The sequence below is a fragment of the Parambassis ranga genome, chromosome 15 (genome assembly GCF_900634625.1).
Source record: "Parambassis ranga chromosome 15, fParRan2.1, whole genome shotgun sequence".
Classification (NCBI taxonomy): Eukaryota; Metazoa; Chordata; class Actinopteri; family Ambassidae; genus Parambassis; species Parambassis ranga.
This window is the reverse complement of record NC_041035.1, coordinates 20,977,938-20,991,256: the sequence shown is the minus strand read 5'-3', so window position 1 is coordinate 20,991,256 and position 13,319 is coordinate 20,977,938. Positions and strand designations below refer to the sequence as shown.

The 13,319-nt window shown below is 48.9% G+C and overlaps 1 protein-coding gene across 1 annotated transcript in view; it reads right to left on the bottom strand.

Annotated features, from left to right (window-relative positions):
• The window catches only part of sertad2b (SERTA domain containing 2b), a 45,656-nt gene extending 34,551 nt beyond the window's left edge, over positions 1–11,105 (bottom strand). Inside the window, exon 1 of the mRNA XM_028422834.1 lies at positions 10,759–11,105. The gene's annotated coding sequence lies outside the window, so the exon portion shown is untranslated. The remainder of the gene's footprint in view (positions 1–10,758) is intronic.
• Between the last annotated feature and the right edge of the window lie 2,214 nt (positions 11,106–13,319).

The following is a 13,319-nucleotide window of genomic DNA, read 5'->3' as shown; positions in this document are numbered from 1 at the left end:
CGACAGTCTCTGCCTCCTGTTCTGGATGATTCGTCTGAAGTCACACACTGTCTACGGACGGAAACCATGCAGGGTGAGGAGCCTCCATCTCTTAACTCTTACACTGGTACTCAGGACGCATGTTAAAGGGTGGTGCAGAGGAGGACGCCATGTGACACACACACAGGAAGTGACTGCGCCGTGAAGTGTCTGGTTTCTTAACCATCTTTGACTCAGACTGCAAAACACATGGATGAACTTCATGTGACCTCACCCACAAGATTCTGAAGACGTCACCACAGTCCACCTAAACCCATGCTGTGCCATGGCTGCAGCCTCAGCCAACTCACTGACCGGACGAACACATGTGTATTCATCCACTGCTGAAAATAGTACCAAACACCAGCAGTGTTCCACCCTGTTGGAGTGAAATGTATTTGTTGCTTTGGACCTTTGCATGTTTTTGGGTTTCTTTCGATCATATGTTGACACGATGGAACATACAGAGTGACACCGGCCTCATCCTTTAACAAAAGAAGGTCGTTTTCGGATCATTTGTTTTCAGAGGAATTCAGGGAGATGGGTCTATAAATAGAAAACTGTTCCAAACAAAACTTTTCATCTTGCATGAAGAGGACGGTCTGACTGGGAACACGAGCGAGAGCGAGCGAGGCGAGCGAGAGAGGCAACATGAAAGAACGAAAGAGGGAGGCAGGGAGGTGTGTTTGTTCATGGCTGCTGTGACGCCTCCAGTGTCAGGTGACTTACAGGAAAGAAGTTGTTGTTCTCTCTCTCTCTTTCGCCTGTGTGCTTTTTTCCTCTTTTTCACACACACACACACCCACACACACACACACACACACAGACACCACACACACACAGACACAACACACACACCAGATTAATACATACAGTAGGCTATATGAAAAGGTTTACCATAACCCTTTAGTGTGTGTGTGTGTCCATCCATAGCAAACTAGTGAGTGCGACACATTCCAGTGGAACAACTCACCATTAGCCTAGCAGAGGAGATGGGACACAGACCTTCTGTCCACTCCACAGACACACACTGATGGAGGAGCAGCTCATGAGGAGCAGTGATGGAGGCACACTGCAGGAGAGAAGCAGCAGCAGTGAGAGCAGAGCATCCTCTCATATCTTTGATGTCTCGCCTCCAACAATAAATTCTGCAGCATTTTTTTTCTAAAGTGAAAGTGAACTGCAGAAAACTCTGAGGAGGGAGATACTGAGGCTGAAAACAGGAAGGTCATTAATCTTCCAGAGAACGTGAGCAGCACAGGAGGAAGCAGCCGCAGCAGCTCAGCTTCACAGGCAGCCAGAAACCACGCTTCAGCCGGTCATCCATCCTTCTCCTCTACAAGACTCACACAGAGGTGAAACTGCAACACTCTGTTGTTTGCTTGTTGTTGTTTTTTCTCCATTTTATCAAGCACACGGTCACATATTGGACATGATAGAAGGCAAGCAACAGTAGATTATAATAAATCATTCCTGGACATTCACTCAAAAACACACTCGTCACCAAACCTCACTGAGAATGCATCCCTTCTTTCACACTTCTTTACATCTGCAGAGGACTTAAAGATGCCCGTCATGCATTGCGATTGATCCCTCACACAGTCCTGTCACTGTGGAAGCTGCTGAATCATCATAAACTCTCCTCCTCGCTCATGGGGCTCCCACACCTGTGATGCGTCACCTTGAAACAGATGAAGACGGAATCATCAGAGGCTGATATCTGCAGAGTGTGAGTCTGTGCCTGCGGGTCTGTGGTCCTGTCTACTCCAACACTATCATCATCATCATGTTAGCGTCAACCAATCAGATCGATGCTAACGCCAACCAATCAGATCGATGCTAATGCCAACCAATCAGATCGATGCTAACGTCGACCATCAGATCGATGCTAATCAGATCAATCAAGAAAAGTCCAACAGGTAAATAGCAGTTAGCCTCTTTGCTAGCGTGTGAGTAAAGGATGCATCTTTCCATTCTTCTTTTTTCTTTACACAACTGAAGGATCAATACTTCTCCGAAAGACACCGACCTGAACCACACACAGATACATCGCCTCCAGCCTGGCAGAGGATTGTGGGTAAAATTCTTTTCCTCTACAGACTCAGGACATGAGCGTCTTGTTTTTTTTTTGTCTCTCCTCCCACCTCACCTCCACCCTGGCTCCGTCTCTTTGCCAGTATTAGGATTAACATGGTGTTTAGGTGGACTCAGATGCAGTCAACATGGCGACTGTCAGAGCCTCCCACACACACACACACACACAATCAATAATCGTTTATTTCAATATCAATAATAATTTATTGTCATTGTTGTGCAACAAGGAGATTACATCAGAGCGTCATCAATAGAAGAGCAGAAGTGTACACACTGTACACGCATGAGGAAAATCAACGATCATCGGTTTGTGATCAATTTATTGCTGAATTTGAAATGTAAAGTGTAAAGTAATCTGATTATATTACTGCCATGTTCAGTAATCTATTACTTTGTGTCTCTCTGCCCTCCTACAGCAGAGCAGACCGGCTGAGTCAGCTCCGCTGCTCTATCACGATTCAGCCTGACACACTTTCCCTCCTTTCACCCCCCCCCTCCCTCCTCCCCTCTCCCCCTCCTCCCCACTTTCCTTCATGAATCTCTTCATTGCGTTCAACAAACTCACTTCTCTACTTTTGCTCTCAGCGTTTTGTTTCTGTTCTGTCCGATGACACACAAACCCCACCACACACACACACACACACACACACACCACACACACACACACACCACACACACACCACACACAGTGCTTTCTTCTTTAGTTCATTCTTTTGGTCCTCGCTCTCATCTCTCCCCCCTCTCTCTCGCCCTCCCTCCCTGCTGGCTGCCTTCGGGGTAGCAGAAGGGAAGTGAATGGCTTCAACCCTCCCAGCTGGTCCCATCACCCAGCAACCCAGAGCACAACAAAAGAACACACACACACACACAGGCCTGCAAACAGGCAGGCAACACACCACACACACGGGTTCAGCAGCAGATATTTTCTAAGACCAATATGCAGATGTATGCACACACACACACACACACACACACACGCCCTTGTACCCCATCATTTTGCCCTCCAAACTCACATCCATAAACACAGCCAGCCAGCCGGCCGGCTCCTGCAGACTCCCACCCATCACCCTTCATCCCCCTCCCCAGCACCCTCTGCAGAACCAGTCCTTTGTCCACACTCAACACACAGAAAGACATATTTGGGGGGGAACAGATGAACATGTGTTGGTCCAAAAAAAAGACACAAAGCACAGAGTAAATCAGCAAAATGCAGCGTCTGTATTTCAGACACACACACAGAAAGCTGCAGCCCAGCGCCGAAACAGAGCACTGTTATTATCTTTAATTCTGTAAGTAGCCTGAAGCAGGTCCCAGCTGCAAGAGACCTGCTGTGTGAGCCGCTCTTATTCACCACGGTGTGAGCTGGTCAGGGCATTCCAGCAAGGACACTCCAGCACACACTCAGAGGAGGACTTGGAACTTAAAGGCAGAGACGATACAGTGGAACACCGCCACCATCAGGTCAGTGAGAAAAAGTCGTAATGATCTGTTTAAATGCAGAAACCAAACACAGGTGAAGTGGTGTTCAGCACATTGAAGCACTTCACCAACACACCACACAGCCTCCTCCTGAACTGTCCCGTCACAGACACAGTCCACAGCACAGCAGCTGCTGTGTGCAGCTCACACCAGATACCCAGGATCAGTCCAGTCCACTGTGTCCCCGTCTCATCATTAGTCCTAACTAAATCCCTCTGAGGCCTGCCGACTGGCCTTAGAACCAGTTCTAGCACCAGGCCCAGTAAACACAAAGAAACACAATACAGGCCAGAACAAACAGGAACACTGATCACACACACACACACACACACACCACACACACTCTGTCCTCACACAGCAGCAGGATGTGTGTTTGCTGTCCTCCTCATTAATTATTAAAAAGAAAAATCCATCCAAGAGCCAAGAGTCATGACAACTGGCTTCCACACACCGACTCTCACAGAATGGATCTAATGATGTTTTCCTGAATCCTGATCATTTAAGTCTGAGTGCATTTACATCCAGCTGTAGAACAGACATTTAGGCTACGTTCAGACTGCAGGTCTTAATGCTCAAATCGTATTTTTATGCGACTGCTACCACTCTCCTGTGTGAACGGACTGCGGCCCTGAAGTGACCCGCATGCACAGAGAGGACACGACGTCACACAATGTGTGCTTGTGTGGCTTTGTTTGTGTTAATGTCCGATCGTAGCCGACATAATTACAACCAAATAATATTAAGAAGAACGCTGAGAAAGAGAGCAGTAGCTGTGTGTGGGTGCAGAGTGGTGGGATAGTGATGTGACACTGACTTCATTCATAGTTTCAGAAATGACGAGAACCTTTGAATTCGTCTGCGAGCGCCTTTCTGTGCACACACACTGGCAAGAGAGTCGACATCTCCCTCATCTTTGAGCGAGCATGTTGGAGTCTGGCTCTACTTCCTGACAACAGGCGCTTGTTGCTAACAACACCGCTTGTCTGCCCGCTCCCGTGTCGCAGAATTGTGACGTCTGTCGCCGTCTGACGCAAAAGTCGGATATGTGCAGCATAGCTGTTCAGACTGAGGTCGCATTGAAAAAAATAACGGATACGTATCTGATTTAGGACCACATGTGAAAGTGGCCTGGGGTCGGATATAAAAAAAATCTGATTTGAGCTGTTCAGACTGTCATGACAACATCAGATACAGGTCACATGGGCAAACAAAAATCGGATTGGGTCACTTCAGCCTGCAGTCTGAACGTACCTTAGTGTCATATTCCTTTCATCACAGTCAGAACACTGACAGCTTTCAGAGAGCGTGCAGTAAATGGATGGACGCCATGTTGCTGCAGACCTTCACACGGATGCTGGAGCTCACGTCCCAGTGGGGACCGTCAATCTCGTTTTCAGCCATGGTTGTGGTGAGGTCTTCAACACTCGATTGGGTTTGGGGTTAAAAAATCAAGTGTAACTTCCTTAACTCAGAAACCAAGAGGTAAAAGCTGCAGCTCCTCAAAACAGTGAGTCAACCCTCACACACCTTCATGGTGAACATCCCAAACGTCCTCCCCGCCCACGTCAGCTCCCGCTGTGCTCCACCTCTTTGCCTGTATTTGGATTAACCAGGAGTTTAGCTGGACTCCAACATTGTGAACAGAAATGTATCTTTAGAAACTATGGGTGATGTCACAGACAGACTGTCCATCTTCATTTACAGCCTAGACCCTGTCTGTGCCATGAGAGAGGAGCATGAGGACAACCCTGAGGAGGAATCAATCATCAATCAACCATCAGTCAATCATCAGTGTTTGTGGGTGTACCACTGCCAGACAAAATGTAAACAAATATTAGCAGATAGCAAAAGCTGTGAATGTTCCTGTGTGCGATCTGTTCTGAATGTGTGCATATGAGAAGCAAACACAACAAAATCTGAACTCTGTGCAGCAGAAATGTTCACTCGGGACCCGCCGGTAGGTGGCGACCCCCAGGTTGGAAACCACCAATTTACACCGTGAGCAGAGCAGCAGCATGGTTCACCTGTTTCCTCACACACACACACTCAGTCAGACCCAAACAGTAATCTCCCCAAATGCTACTCTGCACCACTGACACAGATACCAGCCTCCTGAATGGCTGCCAAGCTGACACAGCACTCTATAACAAAGTATGTAATCATTAGGCCATAATCATACAGCGGCTGGAGGCCAAGAATGCCAGCATCAGGGCAGCATCAGGGCCAGCATCAGAGCCAGCATCAGGGCCAGCATCAGGGCCGCCCTCCTCACACACCCTCGTTCATTCAGCATTTGCCAAAGCTCGTTTCTTCCTACATTCCCTGATTCCATGCTCCACAGCATCACATCTGCTGCCTCCTCCATTTAACATGTGAACCCTAAGAGCAACATGAATGAAGTAAACAGCATCCTGCTCTCAGAGAAGGAGCCTGTGGGTTTGTGTGGGAGGGGGTGTTCCAGCACAGTGCATGATGTAACATGGGCCATGATACAGCAGGTAGTGGAGCAATGAGTCCAGAGGGAGGAGACATGAAGACAGCCCCACAACTCAACATCTGAACAACATGAACAGAGCTCATCCATCCATCCATCCATCTATCATCCATCCATCCATCCATCCATCCATCCATCCATCCATCCATCCATCATCCATCATCCATCATCCATCATCCATACATCATCCATCATCCATACATCATCCATACATCCATCCATCCATCCATCCATCCATCATACATCCACCATCCATCATACATCATCCACACGCATCCATCCATCAATCCATCATCCATCTATCATCCATCATCCATCCATCCATCCATCCATCCATCATCCATCTTCCATCCATCCATCCATCATCCATCATCCATCATCCATCTTCCATCCATCAATCCATCATCCATTCATCCATCCATCCATCCATCATCCATTCATCCATCCATCCATCCATCCATCAATCCATCAATCCATCCATCTAGCCATCCATCCATCCACGCATCCATCCTCCATATCATCCATCCATCCATCCATCCATCACCATCATCCATTCCATCCATGCATCCATCCATCACCAGCCTCATTCAATATTAATACTTTGTGTTTTTGGCTCCTATTAGGAGGTCTGCTCTGCAAGCGCTGCTTTCCTGACATCCGATCCCCCCCATCCATGTGTGCTCCTGTGTGTGTGTGTCTGTGTGTGTGTGCTCCTGTGTGTGTGTGTGTGTGTGTGTGTGCTCCTGTGTGTGTGCACCTCAGATCTCTGCTTGTTTCATCTTGTCTCCTCAGGATCTCTGACTGCAGCACAATCCTTCCTCAGACATTAGATACTAAGTGCATTGTGATGCATGTCATCAACACACTATAAGCAGAGGAGCACATGTATCATGGTGTGATGTGTTATAATGGAATGCTAACATGAGGCCTCCAGGGAAAACTAAATGCTGCTGTTTGTTGGAAATATATGCACAACAATACTGTTGTTATGATGAAGACTATTGGACTATTGGAAGGTGGTGAGTGTTTTTTTCTAAATTTAATTTGCAAGGTCAAGAATGAATAATTTGTAGTATCCTAAAATCTATAAAATAAATAACTGAACCCATTTCATCCATATCAGAGTGCTTTGTTTGTCTTGAACAGCTGCCAATGAAATCCAGCTGCAGTTTGCATTCCTGCCCATTTCCTGATTCATTTGAAAAGTTAAGACAGAGAGGCTTTCATACAGAACTGTGGCATCCAATAACCACAATAATCACCCATAACTGTTTTACAGACTGCTGATCTGCAGCGCAAACAGTGAGCATGAAGGATTTAAACGATAATGTCACGGTCTCTCCTCTCCACAGCTGATTTCAGTGAGTTTAATAAAGTTACCATGTGAGAGAAAGGGAGGAGGAAAGAAGTGAGGAAAAGGTGCTGCCTGTGTGAATAATGAAAAGGAGGTCAGAGCCTGAAGGGGTGGGGCGATGGCGAACACTCCGCTCCAAGTAAGGCACAGAGAATAGAGCGTGCACACAGACACACACACACACACACTGCAGGCTGCTACTGTGGTGCCATCTTTGACCATCTTCTTAATGTGGATTTACAGATAAACAACATGAATTTAAAGGTATTAACCCATTCATTGACTGACATGGTAAACATTTTGGTAAAGTTATGCAGTTAGGCCTTTTTTTTTAGTTTCCTGCAATCATTAGCATTGCTAACATTCAACACACACACCAAGGGGACAGGAAGTGCTAACATGCTAACATTTCAACACACACGAGGGGGACAGGAAGTGCTAACATGCTAACATTCAACACACACAGATGGGGACAGGAATGTGCTAACATGCTAACATTCAACACACACACTGAGGGGACAGGAAGTGCTAACATGCTAACATGCTAACATTCAAAACACACTGAGGGGACAGGAAGTGCTAAAATGCTAACATTCAACACACACACTGAGGGGGCAGGAAGTGCTAACATGCTAACATGCTAACATTCAAAACACACTGAGGGGACAGGAAGAGCTAACATGCTAATGTTTTTGAGACTGCTGGACTCCATAGGACTGAACTTTAAACTTTGTTCCCATGTTTCTTGTATGTTAGAACAGGGTACTCTGTGCACGCCTCAAAAGATCTCTTTTCATTTCTAAATCTGCAGTCAGAGCTTACGGGCCGAGTCTTCAGCAGTGTTTCTGTCTGGAGGCGAAGCTGGTGAGTCCAGCAGCATCACATCCACCAAACTGCAGGTGAAAGGAGGAACATGATCTGCACCTCCACACGCTGGCCGACCGACCAGTTAGCTCCACCCACACTACAAATTTAAAGGGATTGTTGAGAAGTTGGATCTGAGTGAAACATGTTCCTTCACCCACAGGTCCAATATTAATAAGCTTACACACACACACATCAGAGGGGATACCTGCTCAGTGTTAAGAGTCGCACAGTGCAGCGGTCTGACTGAGGGATTATTGTGCGGTGATGCTATCATCACAACCACTCTCCTACCGTCTATTTATAGTTCAGAGCGCTGTCTTTCTCTGCCTCGCTCTCTCTGTCAGATTCTCCACACTGAATGCCAAATGCATTAACAGCAGAGGGACAGAGAAGACACAACCAACAGTTTCTGACAGAAATACAGCACCTGTCCTCTGTCCGTGCAGCCCTGAGCCCCGAGTCCAGTTCAAGGACACCTCGAGGAGACACAAGGGTCCCACCTGCAGACGCACCTCACTGTGGAGCTGTTAACTCAGGTGAAGACACACTCACCGCACAAACCAGGGAGCCAGCTTTAGGCCACATTTATTTATCGAAGCAGCGTTTCGGAACAGACCCCATGCTGGGGACACAGACGCAGCACAGCACCTTAATCTGGATTAGCTGCAAAATTAGAAGCCTGGTTGCTCGTGTAATCCCGTTGACAAAGTTCTGGCCTGCGCCTGAGGCCATTTGACGGCGGTGAACTCGTTCAGCACCGACAGCTGAAGCACAAATTCAGACAGATGCTCTGAAAACGTCCAGTTTGTCAAGATGACCTTTGACCTGTGGGATGTAAAACGTCTTCAGGCGAAGACATCGGTTTCAAGGAATCACCTCATATTCTGGTCCATTCTTGAGTCATAGCCGTGTTCAGGGGGTTCCTGAGATACTGATCATGACCTTTGACCTTTCTCAGTGAGTCAAAGTGAAAAACTTTCAAAATAAAAGTCCCATATCAAAATGCTAAGGCACCAACAGACTCAGAGACACACAGAGAGTGATCCTGAAATAATCCTTCATGTTTAAATGACTGTATTTATGTTGACTGACGGCAACTTTAACCCTATAGAAGCATTGCATTTTCCTGCCATGTGACCAACAGCGCATCAGCCCCGGGAGGGGGTGGGGGGGTTTTACAGCAGCAGCACCATCAGGAGTGTCTGTCAGTCAGCGGTGGTGTGATGGTGTGTGTGAGCCTCTGTGAGGACAGCCTGTTATATAATGCAGGCAGCAGCACAGCAGCAAAGAGAACCCCACAGACAAGTTCACGGGTCTGAGTCCAGCACTGATCCTGGGTTTACAAACGTCTACAGTCCGGTTCTGACATCCAACTTCCAACGCTGACTAACACAGGAGAACACACGCATCTCCCAGTGTTAGTATTATTAGCATCAGTATCATTGGCAAGCAGAACAAACACTGAAGTGTCTGTAGCTGTCGATGTTTCACTGATCAGAGTGAACTTTAAAGAGTTCCTGTTTCCCCAGTCAGGCTCGGTGGCACCGTGTTTACACACGGCACGCCGTGGGTAACAGGAACTCCACGCTGCGCTCTCCCAGCCTGAGCTGACAGAGACAGACAGAGAGACAGAGAGACAGAGACAGACAGAGAGACAGAGACAGACAGAGAGAGACAGAGACAGAGACAGACAGAGAGACAGAGACAGACAGAGAGAGACAGAGACAGACAGAGAGAGACAGAGACAGAGACAGACAGAGAGACAGAGACAGACAGAGAGAGACCGAGACAGACAGAGACAGAGAAAGAGAGAGAGAGACAGACAGAGAGAGACAGAGACAGAGAGAGAGAGAGAGAGAGACAGAGACAGACAGAGAGACAGAGACAGACAGAGAGAGACCGAGACAGACAGAGACAGAGAAAGAGAGAGAGACAGACAGAGAGAGACCGAGACAGACAGAGACAGACAGAGACAGAGAAAGAGAGAGAGACAGACAGAGAGAGACCGAGACAGACAGAGAGACAGAGACAGACAGAGAGACAGAGACAGACAGAGAGAGACAGAGACAGACAGAGAGACAGAGACAGACAGAGAGAGACCGAGACAGACAGAGACAGACAGAGACAGAGAGAGAGAGAGACAGACAGAGAGAGACCGAGACAGACAGAGACAGACAGAGAGAGACCGAGACAGACAGACAGAGAGACAGAGACAGACAGAGACAGACAGAGAGACAGAGACAGACAGAGACAGAGAGAGAGAGAGAGACAGAGAAAGAGAGAGACAGAGACAGACAGAGAGACAGAGACAGACAGACAGACAGAGACAGACAGAGACAGACAGCGCTGTCTGTCTCTTCACTCCAGCCTCAGAGGACAGGGTCAAAGCTGCTTTCTGAACACACACACGCAGAAACTCAGAGGAGTTCAGGGATCAGTTCATCACACTCACCCTCTATGGCAGAATCGTCCAGCACGGTGCTAAAGTAGAAAATGGACCGGGAAGAACCGGCTCTCGGTGGCTGTGATGGTAGAACAGTCCGCTTCACTCTGAGAACCGATGGAACCACGTACGCTCGGAGCTCGGGCTCTAATGTCACAGATCGCGGCCAATGCGAAGAGCTGCCAGTGTGGTGCTGCGATCACGTGTCCCGAGACAATCCGAAAACACACTACACCTTCCGGAGGCTGAGACCGCCTCACCAAGCTGCTCAGGCTGCTGGTTTACACATGATTTAATGTCCGATTAACCCTGTGAGTCCTAAAGTAACAGTTTAACTGTTTCTAAAACACTCAATTAGTCTGTAACACACACACACACACACACACACACCACACACACACACACACACACACACACTGCTGAAACGCTTATCTGACGCACATCAGCTTGCAGTGTTCCCTTTTCCCACAGGCCCTGAACGCCCCTGCAGGCAGTGTGTGTGACAGACGTGTCGTGCAGTGACTCAGAGGTGAGTCACAGCGTCGTGTCCCGCCCACACCGTGGTCCGGACCAATGGCGCCCGTGCGGAAGCAGAGCGCCGTGGAAAGCAGTCACGCAGCCGTCCACAGCTCCACTGTGAGCGGTTTAAAGACCCCCCCCCTTTCAGGTCCGGAAACACACTGACCATTAAAGACAGGAAGCGGGAGGACACGTCAAACACACACACACAACACACACACACACACACACACACACACACACCCTCCCTCCCTTTATCAGGGGACAGTCCCCAGCCTGATGGTGCAGAGTCTGTTTCCAGTGGAAGAAGTGAACATGATCTGTCACTGATCACCAAACTAGTCAAAGGGAGCGGAGGAGACTTAAAAGCTCTGCTGCCCTCACATCCACCTCTCTGCTAAAGCCCTCCTCCACCTCCTCTCTGCTGCCCTCCTTCCCCTTTCTGCTGTCCTCCTCCACCTCTCTGCTGCCCTCACATCCACCTCTCTGCTGCCCCCTCCACCTCCTCTCTGCTGCCCTCCCTTCACCTTTCTGCTGTCCTCCTCCTCCTCTCTGCTGCTCTCCTCCTCTCTCTGCTGCTCTCCTCCACCTCTCCTGCCGCTGCTCCTCCTCCTCCTCTTGCTGCTCTCCTCGCACCTCTCTGCTGTCCCCCTACCCCCTCCTCTCTGCTGCTCTCCTCCACCTCTCTGCTGCTCTCCTCCTGCCCTCATCTCCACCTCCTCTGCTGCTCTCCTCCACCTCTCTGCTGCCCTCCTCCACCTCTCTGCTGCCCTCCTCCACCTTCTCTGCTGCTCATCCTCCACCTCCTCTCTGCTGCTCTCCTCCTCCTCTCTGCTGCTCCTCCTCCACCCTCTCTGCTGCTCTCCTCCTGCTCTCCTCCACCTCTCTGCTGCTCTCCTCCTGCTCTCCTCCACCTCTCTGCTGCTCTCCTCCACCTCTCTGCTGCTCCTCCTCCACCTCTCTCGCCTCCTCCACCTCCCTCCTCCACCTCTCTGCTGCTCTCCTCCCCTCTCTGCTGCCCTCCTCCACCTCCCTCCTCCACCTCTGCACCTGCTTCTTCTCTCAGCTCAGGCTTCAGCCTGCACGCTGTTTGCTTTGGACTCAGTGATATGATCAGACAAAGATCAGGCAGCTCCTGGAGCCGCACTGACCTCTGGTGGACGATACGAGGAACGTCTTCAACATACATCTCTGTGGATCTAAATATTTAACTCACTTAGTTCACATGAGAGATTGATGGAGGACTGATCCAGCTGAAGCCGTCAGTCTGTGTGCCTGTCCTCACTGCAGGTCTGCTGATAAATACAGAATGGAGCTGTGGTTGTTCTTCATTCACATTGTCCATCCCTAACAAATATAATACTGTCCTGCTGCGCCCCCAGGTGGCGAGGGACTGCAGTGTCTTTGTATAAAGTCCACGTGAACACACATTGATCCTTCAGTCTCACCTCCACCTCAGCGTGAGGGCCTGTAAACCTGCAGAGGACTGATGGAGGCCTCGCTCCACGCAGATCTGAAGTCATGCATTCTGCTCCATCACATGACCTCCACCTACACCATCAACAGCCCTGTCAACCCTCAACACAACACAAAAGGTTCATATTATTACTATACTGCTGTGCCGTGATGTTTCCTGTTCGGTGCAGCAGGTGGCAGCACACACCTGTACCGTCTGTCCGTCAACACCAAAGAAGAAGAAGGTCGTGGCGGTAAACTTGAGTCGCCTGTACATCATCAAATATATACATATATATCATACTTATCTTTGTGTTTGTACACATATACATATATATATACGTCACGGTAATACATCACGTGATTACCGTAACTCCGCCTGGAGGAAGAACCAGAGGCTAGCTGCTAGCTGCTAGCTAGCGGCAGCTCGGCCCTCCTCCGCCGCCGGTGTGTGTGTGTTGGTGTCTGGGCGGGACATTAAACGGACGGCCTGACAAACAGCTCCGAGCTGCGGATGTCTGAATCCCACCGGATTCAGGACAAACCCGGCAGGTGATGCTAACATGCTACATCCTCACAGTTGCTAACAGAGAGCT